At 69.3% G+C, this 10,000-nt stretch overlaps 1 non-coding gene across 1 annotated transcript; it reads left to right on the top strand.

Annotated features, from left to right (window-relative positions):
* The first annotated feature begins 124 nt into the window (after positions 1-124).
* On the top strand, positions 125-243 carry LOC148024067 (5S ribosomal RNA). Its single transcript, XR_015694073.1, has one exon. It is a non-coding gene; the product is annotated as a 5S ribosomal RNA (ribosomal RNA).
* Positions 244-10,000: the final 9,757 nt, after the last annotated feature.

Raw genomic sequence — 10,000 nt, 5'->3', positions numbered from 1 at the left:
GGGTTCGCGTTTAGTCGCGTCCTCCGTGGCATGAGCGGCATGGCATGCCGCCATGCCTCGCTCTGGAGCTCTCTCGTGCCACTTTCCGAGTATACAAGAGCTCTTTGGAATTCCTTTGTGTTTGTGGTGCGGTCACACCAGCGCTAATACACCGGATCCCATCAGAACTCCGCAGTTAAGCGCGCTTGGGCCAGAACAGTACTGGGATGGGTGACCTCCCGGGAAGTCCTGGTGCTGCACCCTTTTGCATGCTTGTTTCGAGACCGTGGCATGGAAATCCCCTCGGATCACGTCTCGACTCTCCAACGCTGACATCGTGGTAGGAAACCCCCTCGCCTTGCCATGACGCGGCGCCTCCTCTCCTCGTCGCGATTGTCTTTGCGTACGTCGTGCCTGGCCCCTCCCTCTGCCTCGCTCTCACGTGATAACCCCCTCCTCAAGATGCGAGGTATTTTGGGAGCGGAGGGTGTGCCATGTTGTGGGGGGGTTCGGTGGAGCGGGGTTTTTCCGAGGAGGGAGGGCGTGCCATGTTGCGCGGGCGGGTTGTTGGAGCGGGGATTTCTGAGGAGGGAGGGTGTGCCATGTCGCGGGGGGGTGCCATGTCGTGGGGGGGTTTCTTGAGGAGGTCCGTCGGGGGGTGGAAGGTTCCGTGTCGCGGGAGGGGGTCGTGTGCAGTGGGGTGTGTGTGCCGTGTCATAGCGGAGCGGGATTTCTTAGGAGGGAGGGTGTGCCATGTCGTGGGGGGGTGAGGTGACGTGCCGTGGGTCGAGCGGGGTTTTTGGAGGTGGGGTGCGCGGGGGATACGCCGCGTCGTCGGGGGGTGCGGTGGGGTGGAGGGTGCGCCGTGTCGTGGGGGGGTGACGCGGGGTGGGCTGGGTCGAGCGGGGTTTTTGGAGGCGTGGCGGGGTCGTGTGGATGGAGCGGGGTTTTTCGAGGTGGGGTGCGGGGGGGATGCGCCGCGTCGAGGGGGGGTGCGGTGGGGTGTGCCGTGACGCGGGGTGGGGTGGTGTGGATGCAGCGGGTTTTTCGAGGTGGGGTGGGGTGGTGTGGATGCAGCGGGTTTTCCGAGGCGGGGTGCGCGGGGGCGTCGTGGGGGGGTGACGCGGGGTGGGGTGGGTCGAGCGGGGTTTTCGGAGGCCTGGAGGGAGCGGGGTTTTTCGAGGTGGGGTGCGGGGGGGGCGTCGTGGGGGGTGCGGTGGGGTGGGGGGGTGCGCCGTGTCGTGGGGGGTGACGCGGGGTGGGGTGGGTCGAGCGGGGTTTTCGGAGGCGTGGCGGGGTGCTGTGGAGGGAGCGGGGTTTTTCGAGGTGGGGTGCGGGGGTGCGCCGTGTCGTGGGGGGGGTGACGCGGGGTGGGGTGGGTCGAGCGGGGTTTTCGGAGGCGTGGAGGGAGCGGGGTTTTTCGAGGTGGGTGCGGGGGGGGGGGGGGGGGGGGGCGTTGTGGGGGGGTGCGCCGTGTCGTGGCGGGTGACGCGGGGTGGGGTGGGTCGAGCGGGGTTTTCGGAGGCGTGGCGGGGTGCTGTGGAGGGAGCGGGGTTTTTCGAGGTGGGGTGCGGGGGGGCGTCGTGGGGGGGTGCGCCGTGTCGTGGGGGGGTGACGCGGGTCGAGCGGGGTTTCGGAGGCGTGGTGGTGTGGCGTGGAGGCAGCGGGGTTTTTCGAGGTGGGGTGCGGGGGGGCGTCGTGGGGGGGTGCGGTGGGGTGGGGGGGTGCGCCGTGTCGTGGGGGGGTGACGCGGGGTGGGGTGGGTCGAGCGGGGTTTTTGGAGGAGAGGTGGGGTGCTGTGGATGGAGCGCGGTTTTTCGAGGTGGGGTGGGGGGGGGCGTCGTGGGGGGGTGCGGTGGGGTGGGGGGTGCGCCGTGACGCGGGGTGGGGTGGGTCGAGCGCGGTTTTTTGGAGGCGTGGCGGGGTGGTGTGGAGGGAGCGGGGTTTTTCGAGGTGGGGTGCGGGGGGGGGCGTCGTGGGGGGGTGCGCCGTGTCATGGGGGAGTGACGCGGGGTTGGGGTGGTCAAGCGGGGTTTTTGGAGGAGAGGTGGGGTGCTGTGGAGGGAGCGGGGTTTTTCGAGGTGGGGTGCGGGGGGGCGTCGTGGGGGGTGACGCGGGGTGGGGGTGGTCGAGCGGGGTTTTGGGAGGAGAGGTGGGGTGCTGTGGAGGGAGCGCGGTTTTTCGAGGTGGGGTGCGGGGGGGCGTCGTGGGGGGGTGCGGTGGGGTGGGGGGGTGCGCCGTGTCATGGGGGAGTGACGCGGGGTTGGGGTGGTCAAGCGGGGTTTTTGGAGGAGAGGTGGGGTGCTGTGGAGGGAGCGGGGTTTTTCGAGGTGGGGTGCGGGGGGGCGTCGTGGGGGGTGACGCGGGGTGGGGGTGGTCGAGCGGGGTTTTGGGAGGAGAGGTGGGGTGCTGTGGAGGGAGCGCGGTTTTTCGAGGTGGGGTGCGGGGGGGCGTCGTGGGGGGGTGCGGTGGGGTGGGGGGGTGCGCCGTGTCATGGGGGAGTGACGCGGGGTGGGGTGGGTCGAGCGGGGTTTTCGGAGGCGTGGTGGGGTGCTGTGGAGGGAGCGGGGTTTTTCGAGGGGGGGTGCGGGGGGGCGTCGTGGGGGGTGACGCGGGGTGGGGGTGGTCGAGCGGGGTTTTTGGAGGAGAGGTGGGGTGCTGTGGAGGGAGCGCGGTTTTTCGAGGTGGGGTGCGGGGGGGCGTCGTGGGGGGGTGCGGTGGGGTGGGGGGGTGCGCCGTGTCGTGGGGGGGAGACGCGGGGTGGGGTGGGTCGAGCGGGGTTTTCGGAGGCGTGGTGGTGTGGCGTGGAGGGAGCGGGGTTTTTCGAGGTGGGGTGCGGGGGGGGCGTCGTGGGGGGGTGCGGTGGGGTGGGGGGGTGCGCCGTGTCGTGGGGGGGTGACGCGGGGTGGGGTGGGTCGAGCGGGGTTTTTCGAGGTGGGGTGCGGGGGGGGGGGGGGGGGGGGGATATGCGCCGCGTCGTGGGGGGGTGCGCCGTGTCCTGGGGGAGTGACGCGGGGTTGGGTGGGTCGAGTGGGGTTTTTCGAGGTGGGGTGCGGGGGGGGGGGGGATATGCGCCGCGTCGTGGGGGGGTGCGGTGGGGTGTGGGGGGTGTGCCGTGTCGTGGGGGGCTGACGCGAGGTGGGGTGGGTGGAGCGGGGTTTTCGGAGGTGGGGTGTGGGGGGTGTGCCGTGTCGTGGGGGACTGACGCGAGGTGGGGTGGGTCGAGCGGGGTTTTCGGAGGCGTGGTGGGGTGGTATGGAGGGAGCGGGGTTTTTCGAGGTGGGGTGCGGGGCGGCGTCGATGGGGGGTGCGGTGGGGTGGGGGGTGCGCCATGTCGTGGGGGGGTGACGCGGGGTGGGGTGGGTCGAGCGGGGTTTTCGGAGGCATTTGTGGTGTGGCGTGGAGGGAGCGGGGTTTTTCGAGGTGGGGTGCGGGGGGGGGGGGGGCGTCGTGGGGGGTGCGGTGGGGTGGGGGGGTGTGCCGTGTCATGGGGGAGTGACGCGGGGTTGGGTGGGTCGAGCGGGGTTTTTCGACGTGGGGTGAGGGGGGGTGGGGGGGTGCGCCGTGTCGTGGGGGGGTGCGGTGGGGTGTGGGGGGTGTGCCGTGTCGTGGGGGGGCTCACGCGAGGTGGGGTGGGTCGAGCGTGGTTTTCGGAGGCGTGGTGGGGTGGTGTGGAGGGAGCGGGGTTTCTGGAGGTGGGGTGCGGGGGGCATCGTGGGGGGGTGCGGTGGGGTGGAGGGTGCGCCGTGTCGTGGGGGAGTGAGGCGGGGCACGGTGGGTCGAGCCTGGTTTTTGGAGGAGTGGTGGGGTGCTGTGGATGGAGCGGGGTTTTTCGAGGTGGGGTGGGGGGAAGGCGCCGCGTCGTAGGGGGGTGCGGTGGGGTGGGGTGGGGGGGTGTGCCGTGTCGTGGGGGGTGACGCGGGGTGTCGCGATGCCCCCTCCCCCCCACCATGCCCCGACATGACGCGACGCGCCCCCTCCCCAACATAACATGACAACCCCCCTCCCCCCCCCATGACATCCCCCCATCCCCCATGACACGACACGACGCGATGCGCCCCCCCCATGACGTCCCCCCCTCAAAAATTCGCCTCCCCCCTCAACACACACCACCCCCCCCCCTCCCCCCCCTCAAAAATTCGGCCCCCCCATGACATCCCCCCCAGCCCCCATGACACGATGCGACGCGACGCGCCCCGCCATGACACGACACGACACGACGCGCCCCCCCCTTCCCCCCTCAACACACACCACACCATGTCGCGACGTGCCGCGCCCCCCCCCCCCCATGACATCCCCACCCCAGCCCCCCCACCCACGACACGACATGATGCGACGCACCCCCCCCCCCCCCCCCCCCGATGACATGACACGATGCGACGCGCATCCCCCCCCTCCCCGCCCCCCCATGACACGACACGATGCGATGTGCCACCCTCCCCTTAACACACACACCCACCCAACGCAATGCCCCCCCCCCCCCCCCCCCCCCGCGCCCCATGGCCTGACACGACGCGACGTGCTCCCCTCCCCTTAACACACCCACCCACCCTCCATGACGCCCTCCATGACGCCACGTGGAGGGGGGGGGGGGGGGGGTGGTGTTTTGTGTGTTGAGGGGGGGTGGGGTGGTGTGTGTTGGGGGGGGGGGGGCGAATTTTTTGGGGGCAGGGGCGGGGGAGGGGTGGGGTGGTGTGTGTTGAGGGGGGGAGCGAAATTTGAAGGGGGGGAAGGGGAGGGGTGGAGTGGTGTGTGTTGAGGGGGGGGGGGGGGGATTCTTGAGGGGCGGAGAGGGGTGGTGTGGTGTGTGTTGAGGGGGGGGGGGGGAGGGGTGGTGTGGGGTGGTGTGTGTTGAGGGGGGGGCGGGGGTGGGGAGGGGTGGTATGGCGTGGTGTGTGTTGAAGGGGGGGGGCGAATTTTTGGGGGGGGGAAGGGGCGAAATTTGGACGGGGGGGCGAATTTTTTGGGGGGGGGGAGGGGTGGGGTGGTGTGTGTTGAGGGGAAGGCGAAATTTGGAGGGGGGGAAGGGGAGGGGTGGTGTGGTGTGGTGTGGTGTGTGTTGAGGGGGGTGGCCGAATTTTTTTGGGGGGGGGGGGGGGTGGGGTGGTGTGTGTTGGGGGGGGGGGGCGATTTTTTTGGGGGCGGGGGGGGGGGGGGGGGGGGGGGGGAGGGGTGGGGTGGTGTGTGTTGAGGGGGGGGCGGAATTTGGTGGGGGGGAAGGGGAGGGGTGGTGTGGTGTGTGTTGAGGGGGGGGGAGGGGTGGTGTGGTGTGTGTTGGGGGGGGGGGGGGGGTGGGGTGGTGTGTGTTGAGGGGGAAGGGGTGGGAAATTTTGGGGGGGGGGGGCGAATTTTGGAGGGGGGGGGGGAGCGGTGGTGTGGTGTGGTGTGTGTTGAGGGGGGGGGCGAATTTTTGGGGGGGGGAAGGGGCAAAATTTGGAGGGGGGGTGAATTTTTGGGGCGGGGGGGGAGGGGTGGGGTGGTGTGTGTTGAGGGGGGGGCGAAATTTCGAGGGGGGGAAGGGGAGGGGTGGTGTGGTGTGTGTTGGGGGGGGGGGGATTTTTGAGGGGGGGGGGGGAGGGGTGGTGTGGTGTGTGTTGAGGGGGGGGGGGGGGGGGCAAAATTTGGAGGGCGGGGGGGGAGGGGTGGTGTGGTGTGGTGTGTGTTGAGGGGGGAGGGGGGGGAGGGGTGGTGTGGTGTGGTGTGTGTTGAGGGGGGAGGGGATTTTTTAGGGGGGGGGGGGGGTGGGGTGGTGTGTGTTGAGGGGGGGGGGGGGGGAATTTTTGGGGGGGGGGGGGGAGGGGTGGTGTGGTGTGGTGTGTATTGAGGGGGGGGGGGATTTTTGAGGGGGGGGGAGGGGTGGTGTGGTGTTTGTTGAGGGGGGGGTGGGGAGGTGTGTATTGAGGGGGAGGGGTGCGAATTTTTGGGGGGGGGGGGGGGGGGGGGCAAAATTTGGAGGGGGGGGGGGAGGGGAGGGGGGGGGCAAAATTTGGAGGGGGGGGGGGGAGGGGTGGTGTGTGTTGGGGGGGGGGGATTTTTGAGGGGGGGGGGGAGGGGTGGTGTTTTGTGTGTTGAGGGGGGGGGGGGGGGGGATTTTTGAGGGGGGGGGAGGGGTGGTGTGGTGTGTGTTGAGGGGGGGGGGATGTGGTGGTGTGTGTTGGGGGGGGGGGGGGGGAAATTTTGGGGGGGGGGGGGGGGGAATTTTTGGGGGGGGGGAGGGGAGGTGTGGGGTGGTGTGTGTTGAGGGGGGTGAGGGGCGAATTTTGGAGGGGGGGGAGGGGTGGTGTGGTGTGGTGTGTGTTGAGGGGGGGGCCAATTTTTTGGGGGGGGGGGCAAAATTTGGAGGGGGGGGGGAGGGGTGGTGTTTTGTGTGTTGAGGGGGGGGGGGGGGGGGAATTTTTGAGGGGGGGGGAGGGGTGGTGTGGTGTGTGTTGGGGGGGGGGGTGGGGTGGTGTGTGTTGAGGGGGGTGGGGGGGGGGGATGGGTGGTGTGGTGTGGTGTGTGTTGAGGGGGGGGTCGAATTTTTGGGGGGGAGAAGGGGCGAAATTTGGAGGGGGGGGGGGAGGGGTGGGGTGGTGTGTGTTGAGGGGGGGGCGAAATTTGGAGGGGGGGAAGGGGAGGGGTGGTGTGGTGTGGTGTGGTGTGTGTTGAGGGGGGGGGGGGAAGGGTGGGGAGGTGTGTATTGAGGGGGGGGGGGCGAATTTTTGGGGGGGGGGAGGGGTGGTGTGGTGTGGTGTGGTGTGTGTTGAGGGGGGTGGCCGAATTTTTTTGGGGGGGGGGGGGGGTGGAGTGGTGTGTGTTGGGGGGGGGGGGGGCGAATTTTTTGGGGGCGGGGGGGGGGGGGGAGGGGTGGGGTGGTGTGTGTTGAGGGGGGGGGAGGGGTGGTGTGGTGTGTGTTGGGGGGGGGGGGTGGGGTGGTGTGTGTTGAGGGGGGAGGGGTGGGAAATTTTTGGGGGGGGGGGGGGGCGAATTTTGGAGGGGGGGGGAGCGGTGGTGTGGTGTGGTGTGTGTTGAGGGGGGAGGCGAATTTTTGGGGGGGGGAAGGGGCAAAATTTGGAGGGGGGGCGAATTTTTGGGGCGGGGGGGCGAGGGGTGGGGTGGTGTGTGTTGAGGGGGGGGCGAAATTTCGAGGGGGGGAAGGGGAGGGGTGGTGTGGTGTGTGTTGAGGGGGGGGGGGAGGGGTGGTGTGGTGTGTGTTGAGGGGGGGGGTGGGGTGGTGTGTGTTGAAGGGGGGGGGGGGGGGGGCGAATTTTGGAGGGGGGGGGAGGGGTGGTGTGGTGTGGTGTGTGTTGAGAGGGGGGCCCAATTTTTTTTTGGGGGGGGGGGGGGGGGGCAAAATTTGGAGGGGGGGGGGGAGGGGTGGTGTGGTGTGGTGTGTGTTGAGGGGGGGGGGGGATTTTTGAGGGGGGGGGGGGAGGGGTGGTGTGGTGTGTGTTGAGGGGGGGGCGGGGAATTTTTGAGGGGGGGGGGAAGGGTTGTGTGGTGTGTGTTGGGGGGGGGGGGGTGGGGTGGTGTGTGTTGGGGGGGGGGCGAATTTTTTGGGGGCGGGGGGGGAGGGGTGGGGTGGTGTGTGTTGAGTGGGGGGCGAAATTTCGAGGGGGGGAAGGGGAGGGGTGGTGTGGTGTGTGTTGGGGGGGGGGGGATTTTTGAGGGGGGGGGGGAGGGGTGGTGTGGTGTGGTGTGTGTTGAGGGGGGGGGGGGGGGGCAAAATTTGGAGGGGGGGGGGGAGGGGTGGTGTGGTGTGGTGTGTGTTGAGGGGGGGGGGGGGAGGGGTGGTGTGGTGTGGTGTGTGTTGAGGGGGGAGGGGATTTTTGAGGGGGGGGGTGGGGTGGTGTGGTGTGTGTTGAGGGGGGGGCGGGGAATTTTTGAGGGGGGGGGTGGGGTGGTGTGTGTTGAGGGGGGGGGGGGAATTTTTGGGGGGGGGGGGAGGGGTGGTGTGGTGTGGTGTGTGTTGAGGGGGGGGGGGATTTTTGAGGGGGGGGGAGGGGTGGTGTGGTGTTTGTTGAGGGGGGGGGTGGGGAGGTGTGTATTGAGGGGGGGGGTGGGGAGGTGTGTATTGAGGGGGGGGGTGCGAATTTTTGGGGGGGGGGGGGGGGCAAAATTTGGAGGGGGGGGGGGGGAGGGGAGGGGGGGGGGCAAAATTTGGAGGGGGGGGGGGAGGGGAGGGGGGGGGGCAAAATTTGGAGGGGGGGGGGGGAGGGGTGGTGTCGTGTGGTGTGTGTTGGGGGGGGGGGATTTTTGAGGGGGGGGGGGGATTTTTGAGGGGGGGGGGGGAGGGGTGGTGTTTTGTGTGTTGAGGGGGGGGGGGGGGATTTTTGAGGGGGGGGGAGGGGTGGTGTGGTGTGTGTTGAGGGGGGGGGGATGTGGTGGTGTGTGTTGGGGGGGGGGGGGGGGGGGAATTTTTGGGGGGGGGGGGGGGGGGGGAATTTTTGGGGGGGGGAGGGGAGGTGTGGGGTGGTGTGTGTTGAGGGGGGTGAGGGGCGAATTTTGGAGGGGGGGGAGGGGTGGTGTGGTGTGGTGTGTGTTGAGGGGGGGGCCAATTTTTTGGGGGGGGGGCAAAATTTGGAGGGGGGGGGGAGGGGTGGTGTTTTGTGTGTTGAGGGGGGGGGGAATTTTTGAGGGGGGGGGAGGGGTGGTGTGGTGTGGTGTGTGTTGAGGGGGGGGGCGAATTTTTGGGGGGGAGAAGGGGCGAAATTTGGAGGGGGGGGGAGGGGTGGGGTGGGGTGTGTTGAGGGGGGGGCGAAATTTGGAGGGGGGGAAGGGGAGGGGTGGTGTGGTGTGGTGTGGTGTGGTGTGTGTTGAGGGGGGGGGGGGAAGGGTGGGGAGGTGTGTATTGAGGGGGGGGGGGGCGAATTTTTGGGGGGGGGGAGGGGTGGTGTGGTGTGGTGTGGTGTGTGTTGAGGGGGGTGGCCGAATTTTTTTGGGGGGGGGGGTGGAGTGGTGTGTGTTGGGGGGGGGGGGGGGGGCGAATTTTTTGGGGGCGGGGGGGGGGGGGGGGGGGGAGGGGTGGGGTGGTGTGTGTTGAGGGGGGGGGGAGGGGTGGTGTGGTGTGTGTTGGGGGGGGGGGGGGTGGGGTGGTGTGTGTTGAGGGGGGAGGGGTGGGAAATTTTTTGGGGGGGGGGGCGAATTTTGGAGGGGGGGGAGCGGTGGTGTGGTGTGGTGTGTGTTGAGGGGGGAGGCGAATTTTTGGGGGGGGGAAGGGGCAAAATTTGGAGGGGGGGCGAATTTTTGGGGCGGGGGGGGGAGGGGTGGGGTGGTGTGTGTTGAGGGGGGGGCGAAATTTCGAGGGGGGGAAGGGGAGGGGTGGTGTGGTGTGTGTTGAGGGGGGGGGGGAGGGGTGGTGTGGTGTGTGTTGAGGGGGGGGGTGGGGTGGTGTGTGTTGAAGGGGGGGGGGGGCGAATTTTGGAGGGGGGGGGAGGGGTGGTGTGGTGTGGTGTGTGTTGAGAGGGGGGCCCAATTTTTTTTTGGGGGGGGGGGGGGGCAAAATTTGGAGGGGGGGGGGAGGGGTGGTGTGGTGTGGTGTGTGTTGAGGGGGGGGGGGGATTTTTGAGGGGGGGGGGGAGGGGTGGTGTGGTGTGTGTTGAGGGGGGGGCGGGGAATTTTTGAGGGGGGGGGGAGGGGTTGTGTGGTGTGTGTTGGGGGGGGGGGTGGGGTGGTGTGTGTTGGGGGGGGGGCGAATTTTTTGGGGGCGGGGGGGGGAGGGGTGGGGTGGTGTGTGTTGAGGGGGGGGCGAAATTTGGAGGGGGGGAAGGGGAGGGGTGGTGTGGTGTGTGTTGAGGGGGGGGGGGGATTTTTGAGGGGGGGGGAGAGGTGGTGTGGTGTGGTGTGTGTTGAGGGGGGGGGCGAATTTTTGGGGGGGGAAGGGGCGAAATTTGGACGGGGGGGGCGAATTTTTGGGGGGGGGGGGGAGGGGTGGGGTGGTGTGTGTTGAGGGGAAGGCGAAATTTGGAGGGGGGAAGGGGAGGGTTGGTGTGGTGTGGTGTGGTGTGTGTTGAGGGGGGGGGATTTTTGAGGGGGGGGGGGG

This window comes from Lygodium microphyllum, chromosome 16 (genome assembly GCF_053477565.2).
Source record: "Lygodium microphyllum isolate KBCC chromosome 16, Lygodium_microphyllum_v1.1.10, whole genome shotgun sequence".
Taxonomy (NCBI): domain Eukaryota; kingdom Viridiplantae; phylum Streptophyta; class Polypodiopsida; order Schizaeales; family Lygodiaceae; genus Lygodium; species Lygodium microphyllum.
This window is presented reverse-complemented; position numbering and strand designations above follow the sequence as displayed.